Below are 12594 nucleotides of genomic sequence, written 5' to 3' on the forward strand. Positions count from 1 at the left end.
AATGACAAAGACTGGTTTCTCAATGGGTAAGGTGATAGAATATGACAAGGCAAGTTAACATTAAAGTCTAAAATAATAACACTACTACTACTACTACTGCTGCTGCTACCACCACTATTACTATTAACACTATTAATACTATTATGATGACCACTACTATTCCTGCTGCTCTACTACTACTGCTCCTACTACTATTGCTGCTACTACTGCTACTACTATAACTGCTACTATAACTATTTCTACAAGCAGTATTGCAATATACCCATATTGACAATAACATGATATTTAAAAAATGAAATATAGACATATACATATGATAATATCATGTAAATAGCAATCAAATCACTTATCAAATAATTTCCTTTTGTTTCTGTACTCACTTGTCTCCCTCCCCCAACACCACACAAATACAGACATACACAGAGCACACACCTGATGTGGTTACAGAGTCTCTCATATCATGTCATCTCTCATATTTTGATTCTCATACCTCTCACTCATTTAGTAAAAATTAAAAATTAGTAAATTGCACTGGTAGAAAAGCCAAGTGTAGCTAAATGTTGGGTCATACATCATCTAATGAATATGGTCTTTGTTTGAAAACATAATTCCTGGCATCCCTCAGTGAATATGTTCTCTCACAGAAGAAAAGATTATATAATGCCTTGTTGCTGCAGCTGGCCAAACTGGAATGTTTCCTCATATTTGTCTGAAGTCATAAGCAGGTATGATGAGCATAAATAACATAATCCATTATATGTTCAGTAGTAGCGCATGTCTGACAACAGGAAAACAGGGATCATGTGACTGGTGCACAGACCCTGTGATGTAGCAGAAAACCACAACACAGCTTGGCACTTGCTAGACTGTATGTGTGTGTGTGTACACCTGCACGACAGGCCTTGCTCTAACGATGGTTTATGACAAAGACAGCTCATGGGGGAAGAACAGAAAGGGTGGCGTAGGCAGAAATAAAAGAGCTGGAGTAAAAAAAAAATGGTGAGTGATCAGAGCTGCCTGTGTTTGTAGGCCATATATTTAAACACAGTGAGTGACACCATGACTCATGAATTCAGCCTCTCTGGAAAGCTGCAAGTCAGCTGTTTAAGTAGAGCTGGTGCAAAAACCCTGGGCATATGCCAAGCAGGTTTAAAAGCTAAGGGAGAGAGTCCAGTACAGCACTGGCCCTATTGAAACACATAGCACATCATCAGCACCCACAGTACATTACTCTGTGCCTCCAACTGCACTGAGTCACACAACATGCCATTCACTGATTACAGATTCTATAACATTCACTCTTGCTGTCAGCATCAGTTTAATATAAATGCATCAACTCCAAATGCAGACAATAGGGATGTGTGATACCAACACTGTTTATTCAATATGATACTGAATGCTCCCTGGATGTACTGTATTTTGCCTCTCTAAAAATTCTCCTGCCACCCTCATCATTTTCAAGGCATCTTCTTGTTTGTGTACCACTTTGTTATTTTCAGGGTGTATGGTTTCAAATGTTTAAAAAAAAAGTTGCTTGAATTGCTGTTTTGGGATACGTTCTGCCCATCCCTCACAAAAACATTCCACATCAGATGACTTTGTTGTGTAGCTATTAAACTGCCTGGCACAGTTAGATTCTGATCTCCTTTCCATTGTTCACTTCAGGGAACTGTTGGGCTGTTGGGGACAAATCAGGACTGGGCAATAAACGATTTTTGACAATTTCGACAAAATCTTGTTTGATAGATAAATTAATAAAGTAACCTCTCAATAATAAATTTAAAGTAGTAATTTCGATATTGTTCATGATTGAAGTAAGACCATGTAAGACAATCAGCCAATGAATCTGCAGAAACATGAGCACTAAAATTAGTGGTAGCTCTGGCTCCCAAGCTAATGTCAAGCAGCCTGACCCACAGTTTCTCAAAGGAAGCCGATTGGTCTGCCCATGTTGTTCAAGTTCAAATTTATTCGTGTCCCTATAGGGCGATTGTTGTTGCAGCAAGCAGTGAACAACATTTAAAACATACAAGACATAGAGAACATAAAGGCATAAAAGGTTTAAAAGAATACAGTGTGTACTGGCACAACATCAACAACGTCAGAAGCAACACCCATGCATGACGGGGAAAGTGCAATCAGTGCAAACAGCAATTCCTGTATAAATAACATAATCATACAAAATCAGTCAAACAATCCAATAATAATCAATAAATCAATTAAACAATCAATAAATCAAGTACGACTCCTCTCCCGTCCGGAGTTCAAGAGAGAAATGGCTGAAGGGACAAAGGAGTGCTTGTACCTGTTGGTCAGTACAGATTCGATGTATGATTTATAAAATAAAATCATCAGGGAGAGTTTCCTCAGACAGGACAGTCGTTGCTGGCCCTTTTTTGTAGATTGTCTGAGTGGCAGGTAAAATTTAGCTTATTGTCCAAGATTGTCCCAAGATATTTATACACTATATTACCAAAAGTATTCGCTCACCTGCCTTTACTCATACTATGAACTGAAGTGCCATCCCATTCCTAACCCATAGAGTTCAATATGATGTCGGTCCACCTTTTGCAGCTATTACAGCTTCAACTCTTCTGGGAAGACTGTCCACAAGGTTGAGGAGAGTGTTTATAGGAATTTTTGACCATTCTTCCAAAAGCACATTGGTGAGGTCACACACTGATGTTGGTCGAGAAGGCCTGGCTCTCAGTCTCCGCTCTAATTCATCCCAAAGGTGTTCTATCGGGTTCAGGTCAGGACTCTGTGCAGGCCAGTCAAGTTCATCCACACCAGACTCTGTCATCCATGTCTTTATGGACCTTGCTTTGTGCACTGGTGCACAGTCATGTTGGAAGAGGAAGGGGCCCGCTCCAAACTGTTCCCACAAGGTTGGGAGCATGGAATTGTCCAAAATGTTTTGGTATCCTGAAGCATTCAAAGTTCCTTTCACTGGAACTAAGGGGCCAAGCCCAGCTCCTGAAAAACAACCCCACACCATAATTCCTCCTCCACCAAATTTCACAGTCGGCACAATGCAGTCTGAAATGTACCGTTCTCCTGGCAACCTCCAAACCCAGACTCGTCCATCAGATTGCCAGATGGAAAAGCGTGATTCATCACTCCAGAGAACGCGTCTCCACTGCTCTAGAGGCCAGTGGCGGCGTGCTTTACACCATTGCATCCGACGCTTTGCATTGCACTTGGTGATGTGTGGCTTGGCTGCAGCTGCTCGGCCATGGAAACCCATTCCATGAAGCTCTCTGCGTACTGTACTTGGGCTAATCTGAAGGTCACATGAAGTTTGTAGCTCTGTAGCAATTGACTGTGCAGAAAGTCGGCGACCTCTTTGCACTATGCGCTTCAGCATCCGCTGACCCCTCTCCGTCACTTTACGTGGCCTACCACTTTGTGGCTGAGTTGCTGTTGTTCCCAAACGCTTCCATTTTGTTATAATAGAGCTGACAGTTGACTGTGGAATATTTAGGAGCGAGGAAATTTCACGACTGGATTTGTTGCACAGGTGGCATCCTATGACAGTTCCACGCTGGAATTCACTGAGCTCCTGAGAGCGGCCCATTCTTTCACAAATGTCTTGTTTCACAGTCTGCATGCCTGAGTGCTTGATTTTATACACCTGTGGCCAGGCCAAGTGATTAGGACACCTGATTCTGATCATTTGAATGGGTGAGCGAATACTTTTGGTAATATAGTGTAGCTCACAACAGTGTCTACTGTCTGGCATTTGATAATGGTTTTCTGGTTGGGGTTATGGGGCTTCTGTCTGAAATCAATGCACATTTCCTTAGTTTTTTGTACATTTAACTGCAGGAAGGCCTTGTCACACCAGTCCACAAAATCATCAACCACAGAGCCATGGGAATACTCGTTGTCCTTAAGGAGACTGACTATTACAGAATCATCTGCAAATTTTAACATGAATCTGTTCTCATGCCAGCTACGGCAATCATCAGTATAAAGAATATAGAGGAGAGGGGAGAGGACACAGCCCTGGGGAGACCAAGTGGAAGATGACAGCTCCCCCGACATGCATCCATTCACCCTCACTCTCTGTGTTCTGGCGGTTAAAAAATCCAGGATCCAGCCTACAGTGTTAAAGTCTAGATTAAAATTGTTAAGAAGTTTATTGATTAAAATGTGGGGCTGGATAGTGTTAAAAGCAAATGAAAAGTCTGCATATAGCAACATTGCGTGATTTTTGTTGCCTTCAAGATGTTTTAAAACCCAGTTTAATAAAGTGGCAGTGGCATCCTCAACTCCACGACCAGCCCTGTAGGCGAACTGTAAGGGGTCAAGAAGGTGTTCAATCTTAGTAAGACGATCTCTCTTTATCAATTTTTCAAGGGACTTCATAACAAGGGAAGTCAGAGCCACGGGTCTAAAGTCATTAAAAACTTTGGGGTGATTGATTTTAGCCACAGGTATCACTGTAGACTGCTTCCAGCACCTAGGTACCCTCTGCTGATTAAAAGAGAGCTGGAAGATGTAATAAAAAAATAGGTGCTAATTGTTAAGCACAGGAACAAAGAAGTCGACCACTTATGTTATCAGGGCCCGGGGTTTTTCCAACTTTAGAGTGTTTAAAAGATTTGGCCACAGAGAAGACATCAAACGGAGCGTGGCCAGGACAGGATAATTTGTTTTTCAGGTTTAAAATCTCATTGCTAAAATCAAAGCAGTCAAACCTGAGGTAAAACTTATTGAACTCATTTGCTAATTGATTATCAGAGTTAACACCAGCAAGAGCCACCTTCTTGTTGCTCTTGGTTTCAGAACCAACAATAGTTTTTAAACCATTCCAAGCAGAGCCCAGTCTATTGTTGGCGAGATCGTTTTCCAGCCTCTACTTATAGTTCATTTTCACCTTTTTTTATTTCATTCTTGATCTCCCTTTTGAGCAAGTTCAGTTCTGCAAGGTTTTCTTCTCGGAATGCCTTTCTTTTTTTGTTTAACAGGTTTTTCAGTGGTTTAGAGACCCAGGGTTTGCTGTTTGGAAATATTTTCACTGATATTTTTGGAATCACACAGTCTTCACAAAAAGTCACATAGCTACTGACCACGTCAGTCAGCTCATCAATGTCCCTGCATGATTCCTTGAACATGTCCCCGTCCGTTTTTTCTAAGCAGCCCTGCAAACTCAATTTGGAATCCTCAGTCCAGTTATAGATCTGTTTTGTGATGATTTTGCCTCTCCTGAGGGCAGAGCGATACGCTGGCACAAGCTGCATGCAGTTGTGATCAGCCCCTCCCAGTGGAGGGAGGGGTAGGGACTTATATGCTCCTTTCACAGAACCATAACACAGGTCAAGAGTCTTATTGTGCCTGGTAGAACAGGTGACATACTGAAAAAGGTTTTTGTGGGTTCTTTTCAATGAGCAGTGGTTAAAGTCACCAAGGACAAAGACGGGAGCATCTGGAGATAGAGACTGCAGCTTCTGGGTCACTTTTAGTATAGACTCCGAGGCTTCCTCCTCGTTGGCTCTGGGGTGGATATACACGATGGTGACCAATAATTGGGGAAATTCCCGGGGCAAATAGTGGGGGCGCAGGGAAACAGACAGCAGTTCAATGTGTTTAGTAGTCTTTCCCTGACGAGAACGGTTTTGCACCAGCGTTCATTAACATACAGGCACACACCCCCGCCTTGTGATTTGCCAGTGACAACGAGATCCCGGTCTAGGCGGACTGGCTCGCCAAATCCATCAATGGATATTTCCGCATTGGAGTCTCTGTCCGAGAGCCAAGTTTCAGTAAACACCAACAAACATGCGTTTCTGAATTCATGTTGGAAACGGACATGGGCTTGAAGCTCGTCAACCTTATTACAGAGAGACTGTACGTTAGCGAGGATGATTGACGGTAGGGGAAAACGAGAGAGTGTCTGTCTCCGCAGGCGCTGGAGTAAGCCGCCACGTCTGCCCCGCTTCCTCGTTTTACGTGGCGGGATGTTAAAGTTTTTCTGATCGCCATCCTTATGATCAGAAAAGGAGTCCAGGCTCGGAAAGATTAAGTCCGGTGGTGGAACTGACGGGGGGTCACTCCACTGCAGGAGAAATTCCCTGCTGTACTGAGTCCGAGCCGGCTCATCATATGACAGTCGTAGACCGGAGGAGAAGCAAAACGCCAACCACAGGAGTAGAAAACACGCTGTAAACTCCATTGTGCATTAAAATACACACATCCCAGTCAGATTTTAGACCAAGGCCAGATCCACCTTGTTGATCAGGCCAGATCCACTGTATTTGGAGCCAGGGTTACTGAAGAAAAACACTTAAAACACAGCACGGACACGGACACAGACGTACTTGCTGCCGGTCGCTGCACGAGCATGCGCCCATCACTGCCCATCTGGCCCCAATGTTGTGGCTTGTGGCTTGTGTTGTGGCTTCCAGTGTTGTTTCAGCTGGAGTGTAACCAGGTGCTTCGAGTGAAACCAAAATGAACTTGTGAAAGCAGCATTTCATTTTTTTTTCTTTTAAGATTTTTTTTTTTTTTTTTTTGGCATTTTCTGCTTTATTTGGCATTTTCTGCTTTTTTTTTTGGTCAAGGTACCACAGGGCTTCACTTTGCAAGACTGGATCAGCCACACATTGTAGACACTACCTCTTGCCATGTATCACGCCTGCAGTTGATGACCTCATCAAATTCTACCCAGAATCACAATACCGTTTTCTTCTGAATGGGCCCAAGTCACAGTGATTACTCTTAAAGTCTGGATGCTGATGACAATAATGTATGTTTGTGTTAAAATTACCAGGGTTTCCTAGTTACTAAATCCTATAAGAAAAACTGTTTTTCCAAGGTTTTTTTCTCATAGATTTATGACTCTAATCTCAGAATTTTTGAGATTTCTTCTCATAAATTTGTTAGTTTTTTAATTTTAACCGCAGAGAATATCAAAGCTTTTTTTCTCGTAAATTTACAACTTTAATGTCAAGAATTCTTACTTTTTTTCAGGCTATTAACCCCTCCCCGGATTTTTTTTTCCTCCTGCAGTCGCCCTGATACACCACTTTATACATTTATGCTTACTTTATGTATGAAAATAAATATGTTCTTTTCAAATTATGTAACTGTAACTGCCCACATACTTCCATTCATCCTTTAAGCTGGCATGGATGTTGAGCAATAATTCCACTAGATAGATAGATAGATATACTTTATTGATCCCAACCAGGGAAATTCTTATATTTATCTATCTAATTCCACTAGAGTTCTCACCAACGATTAAAAGTCAGTCCAAGTTTTACTTGAGTCTTGCCTCTTGCTTGGTCACTCTCTCTTGTACCCTCCATCAACATCTGCTTCGGGCTTCTTGAACTCTGCCATGATTATATGACTATATTGAGAACAGCTAGCCAGCTAATGTTGTGGTGACATAGTGCTGTAAAGTATTACACCTTCTATGCGACCCGCTCCACCAAACTTATATAATAGAGGCACCATTTTATTCATTACAGTCGGAAACAGTCAGTGTAGCACTAAAATGATCCTGAGGCTGTTTTTTTGCTACATAATTTAAGAATTTACTTGAAAGATAATACTGCATTATTACAGCGATGTAGAGGGAAGCATCACAGTATTACACTACACTCGTTTTCCTTCACCATTAACCATCACAATGAATACAGCTTCAGGATAGTGGTTCACTGCTGACAGAAACTTGTGACTGTAACTCAGAGGGAATGAGGGGCCTCCTAAATACAGACCAACACCTGTGGATTCTGTTGTCGACTCATACCAGATGGTGTCAGAAAGATGGTGTCTTTACCCAGCTACTGCAGTTAAGGGTTATAAAATGTGTTTCTGGGGAAGATGACACTATAACCTTCTTCAAACTGCCTCAAATCCATTGTTTGGCATATCCAGACTCATTGTAGATCTCAACAGCAAAAAAATGCATGAAATGTGATTTTTGCAAATCAGATCCAAACCACATTTGTACGTGGTCAGTGTGATTCCAATTTGATTTCTACAGATGTGTCTCAGTCCAGACACTCTGGATGCTAAAATAGGATTTCAAATTGTCCTTTATGTCAATAGCAGCGCAATATACAACGGTGGTGTCAAATCCACACAAATCCGATCTGATCACTTGAAACAGTGCTGACAGTCTGTCTTAAAGATCTGATTTGAGAAAGAAATCTGATATGCCTGCAGTCTGAACATGGCCTCAGAATAGCCTGTTCCAGGGCCAGAGTGGGACTCATTTTCAGCCCTGGAGTTTCATGCCTCAGACCAGCCCACTTTAGATCACGACCTATTATTATTAAAATCAAAAAATATAATGGGTCACTATTGTTTGAGCATAGAAAGTGGTTATATTGGAACTAATGCTTGCCTGTTCACACACTCTGTTACAAAAGCTCACCTGTTCCTTCCATACTGACAGGAGCAATCCCCTTATCACTACTGGCTCCTGGCTCTGCCTCTAAATCACATTTTAAAAATTGTCATAATACTCAGCACAAATCTCCCCTTTTTTACAAAGCCTTCTGATCAATTCAGGTCAGTTTCATTAATGTAGTGCTGAATCATCTAGCATCTCAGGACACTTTTCATATAGAGCAGGTCTACACCATACTCTTCATTATATTAATTCTAATAATATTCACTCAATGAGCAATCCTACCTGCCCACTCTGGACATGTGGGCTCATGGCTGGTGCTTGGTGCTGGATCTTGTTTCTGACTCTGAGGGGCTACAAGACAAAGTTTCCCAGTTATGTGGCGTCGCATCATACTATTATTTAAATTATATAGCCTAACGTTATGTTATATGTCACAGTGCCACACAATTCATTGACTTGATAATTAATTAACTTGAACGGTGGTTTGCAGGCAAAGTTCAACATCTTGCCTTACCCGTTTCATCGTCCTCATTTGTCGTTTCAAACCGCGAGCTCATTTTAGTGAAAAAGTTACCAATTTTAGCACATTTGGCTGCGTCTGTTTCCAGAGCTTTCCTCTTTTTAATTCTTGCATTCTCTGCGCCACCCTTGCTCTTTCTATTTTCCATCTTTCAGACACCCCTGACAGAGTGCACGGACGCATTACGTCAGGGTGCGTCTGCAAAAAAAAAAAAAAAAAAAGAGCTGCCAGTGGAGGCGGAGGCGGCCAAGGGACAGCGGTAAGCAGCATAGGTGATCAACCCACTGCCATGACTGAACACCGGCCCTCGCGGCCCAAACATCAGACCGGCCCACCGGGCAATGTCCCGGTCCTCCCGATTAGCCACTCCGGGCTTGGCCTGTGCACTGAAGCACGACCTTATGCAAAAGGCTTACAGATTTATTGATATATGGTGTGTTACACATTATCATCAAGACTAAACAGAGAGACTCCAAATAGTTTTTGACGATCCTGGTGAGGGCAGGAACTGGGTGGTTTGTTTACCAGCTGGTTCAGAATAGTGATGGGCGTCGCTGTGACTGCTGACAACCAGCCAACCCTTACATCACACACCCTGGATACACTGAGAGGCAGCCTGAAGTAGAGTGTGTATATGTGTGCATGTGTGAGTGAGATAAAGAACTAATAATCTATGTGTTCCCAGAGAACCATTATGACCCATGCTAACAATTGAGCATATTCAGTGCTGTGTGATAGTGATCTACATGCTATTACTTTAATATACATAGTGTAGTATGATAATTTTCATGTTAACACTTTACCATACACCATACCTTGTGGTACACCATACCTACTTGGCTACCTGCTTAGATATTAGCATGGACTACATATGTCACAAAATGTTAGCATGGTGCAGTGCAGCCAGTGACCTACCAGAGACACATGGATGATGTACAGTGCATTCATAAAGTAATCAGACCCCCTTCACTTTTTTCATTTTTGTTATGTTGCAGCCTGATGCCACAATCTTTTAAATTCATTTTTTTCTCTCATTAATCTACACTAAGTACCCCATAATGACAAAGTGAAAACAGAATACTAGATTTTTTTTTGCAAATTTACTTAAAAGGAAAAACTGAAATATCACATCGACATAAGTATTCAGACAACACTTGAAATTTAGCTCAGGTGCCTCCCATTTCTCTTGATGGTTGCCAAGATGTTTCTACGCCTTAATTAGAGTCCACCTGTGGTAAATTAAATTGATTGGACATGATTTGGAAAGGCACACAGGTCTCTATACAGTGCCTCACAGCTGACAATGTATATCAGAGCAAAAACCAAGCCATGAGGTCAAAGAGACTGCCTGCAGAGCTCAGATACAGGATTGTTGCAAGGCACAGATCTGGGGAAGGCTACAAAAACAATTCTGCTGCACTGAAGGTTCCCAAGAGCACAGTGGCCTCCATAATTCTCAAATGGAAGAAGTTTGGCACAACCAGAAATGAGTTGGTCGCCCGGCCAAACTGAGCAATCGTGGGAGAAGGACCTTAGTAAGAAAGGTTACCAAGAACCCAATGGTCACTGACTGAGCTCCAGAGATCCTGTGTGGAGATGGGACAAAGCTCCAGAAGGAAAATCATCACTGGGGCCCTCCATCGATCTGGGCTTTATGGCAGAGTGGGTAGACGGAAGCCTGTCCTCAGTGGAAAACACATGAAAGCCTGCTTGGAGTTTGCAAAAAAGCGCCTGAAGGACTCTGACTGTGAGAAACAAGATTCTCTGGTCGGATGAAACCAAGATTGAACTGTTTGACCTCAATTCCAAACATTATGTCTAGAGGAAACCAGGCAGCGCTCATCACCTGCCCAATACCATCCCATCAGTGAAGCATGGTGGTGGCAGCATTATGCTGTGGGGCTGTTTCAGCAGCAGGGATCGGGAGTCTGGTCAGGGTTGAGGGAAAGCTGAATGGAGCAAAGTACAGAGTTATCCTCAATGAAAACCTGTTCCGAAAGTTCACCTTCCAACATGACAGTGACCCTAAGTACACAGCCAAGACAACACAGGAGTGGCTTAGGGACAACTCTGTGAATGTCCTAGAGTGGTCCTAGAGCCCTGACTTGAACAGGGTTTAAGTCAGGGCTCTGACTTGAACCCTGTCCAACATCTCTCGAGAGACCTGAAAATGGCTGTCCACTGACACTCCCCATCAAACCTGACCGCGCTTAAGAGGATTTGCAAAGAAGAATGGCAAAAAATCTCCCAATCCAGATGTGCAAAGCTTGTTGCATCATACCCAAAAAGACTTGAGGCTGTAATTGCTGCCAAAGGTGCTTCAACTAAGTACTGAGTAAAGGGTCTGAATACTTATGTCTATGTGATATTTCAGTTTTTTCTTTTTAATAAATTTACAAAAAATTCTACAATTCTGTTTTCACTTTGTCATTATGGGGTAGTGAGTGTAGATTAATGAGAGAAAAAATTAATTTAACGATTGTAGCATCAGGCTGCAACATAACAAAAGTGAAAAAAGCGAAGGGGGTCTGAATACTTTCTGAATGCACTGTATGTATTGTCTTCAATAAACTTGGTACATTTCCATTAGGAAAACTACTTTATGGTAGTAACATAATAATAACAATAATAACATAAATATAAATTAATAGATAATAAATAAATATGTGTGAGTTGCAAGCATGTCAGGGCTGTTTGTGTGTATGTGTCTTTTGATGTTTATGTGTGTGTAGAAATGTGGGACCAGCTGAATATGTGCATTGCCTGTCTGTCCTCACCACTAACTTTATAAGCCTCACCACATTGTGATCACAGTCCACACCTCCCTGCTTTAAACAAAACATAGTTATAGGGGGTGGGGGAAGTGGGTGGTTGTTGTGGCATACAGTACGACAGTGTGGTACTGTATCCCACTACCATGAGCCACACTGTGCAGCATGCTGGTCTGCAATCATTCAGTTCAGTTCAGTCACTGCAGGAAAATTATGGGAATACTAAAGAAAATACACAATAAAGCACAACAGGGCCATTATAAAACTCACTATTTAGTACCAATGACATATCACAAGGCCCTATATATTATAGCAGTATTATAGGAAAACCAAACAGCTAAAAAACAAACAAACCATGAGGTCACAATAAACTAACTACTGAGTACCACAGACATGCAATACCATGAGAGACAAAAATAGCTTTTCATATTGAATAACACAGGTGGACTGTAAGTCCCTATAGGAATATTATAGACATACCAAAGGAGAAAAGCATTCCAAAAAATATTTCAACCCACTGTTGGCCACCACTGGTTCAGTGGACTTATATGTCCAGTGAATGTCATAGTGACACCACTGTAGATACAGTTGCTATAAAACATGTGTTTTCTAACTCTTTCATGATGTAAAGACCCAAACTGATTCTCATTAAGCGCCTGACCCCCACTTGAAATGATTTTGCCCTCAGGACGCTCATATGAAAAGATATTTTCGTTTGTGTTTATGATAGAATTGTCTAGATGTCATACTTGTCAAATAAATTAATAGCAGTGAGTTGAAAATATATTGTTAAAATAATTACTTGTACATATTTTTATGTTGTAGTGATGTCTAAGTGAATCAACCACATCAGCAAAAAATTGCCAGGAACATTATTAATTTCTGGCCATTTTCTTTCTTGTCATGTTAAAGGCCCCTTGCTGTACACTTTTCCA

At 41.7% G+C, this 12594-nt stretch overlaps 1 protein-coding gene across 2 annotated transcripts in view; it reads right to left on the reverse strand.

The window, feature by feature from the left end:
- ablim2 (actin binding LIM protein family, member 2) overlaps positions 1-12594 on the reverse strand; it is a 235904-nt gene that overhangs the window by 175518 nt on the left and 47792 nt on the right. The window lies entirely within an intron of this gene.

The sequence above is a fragment of the Myripristis murdjan genome, chromosome 18 (assembly GCF_902150065.1).
Source record: "Myripristis murdjan chromosome 18, fMyrMur1.1, whole genome shotgun sequence".
NCBI lineage: Eukaryota > Metazoa > Chordata > Actinopteri > Holocentriformes > Holocentridae > Myripristis > Myripristis murdjan.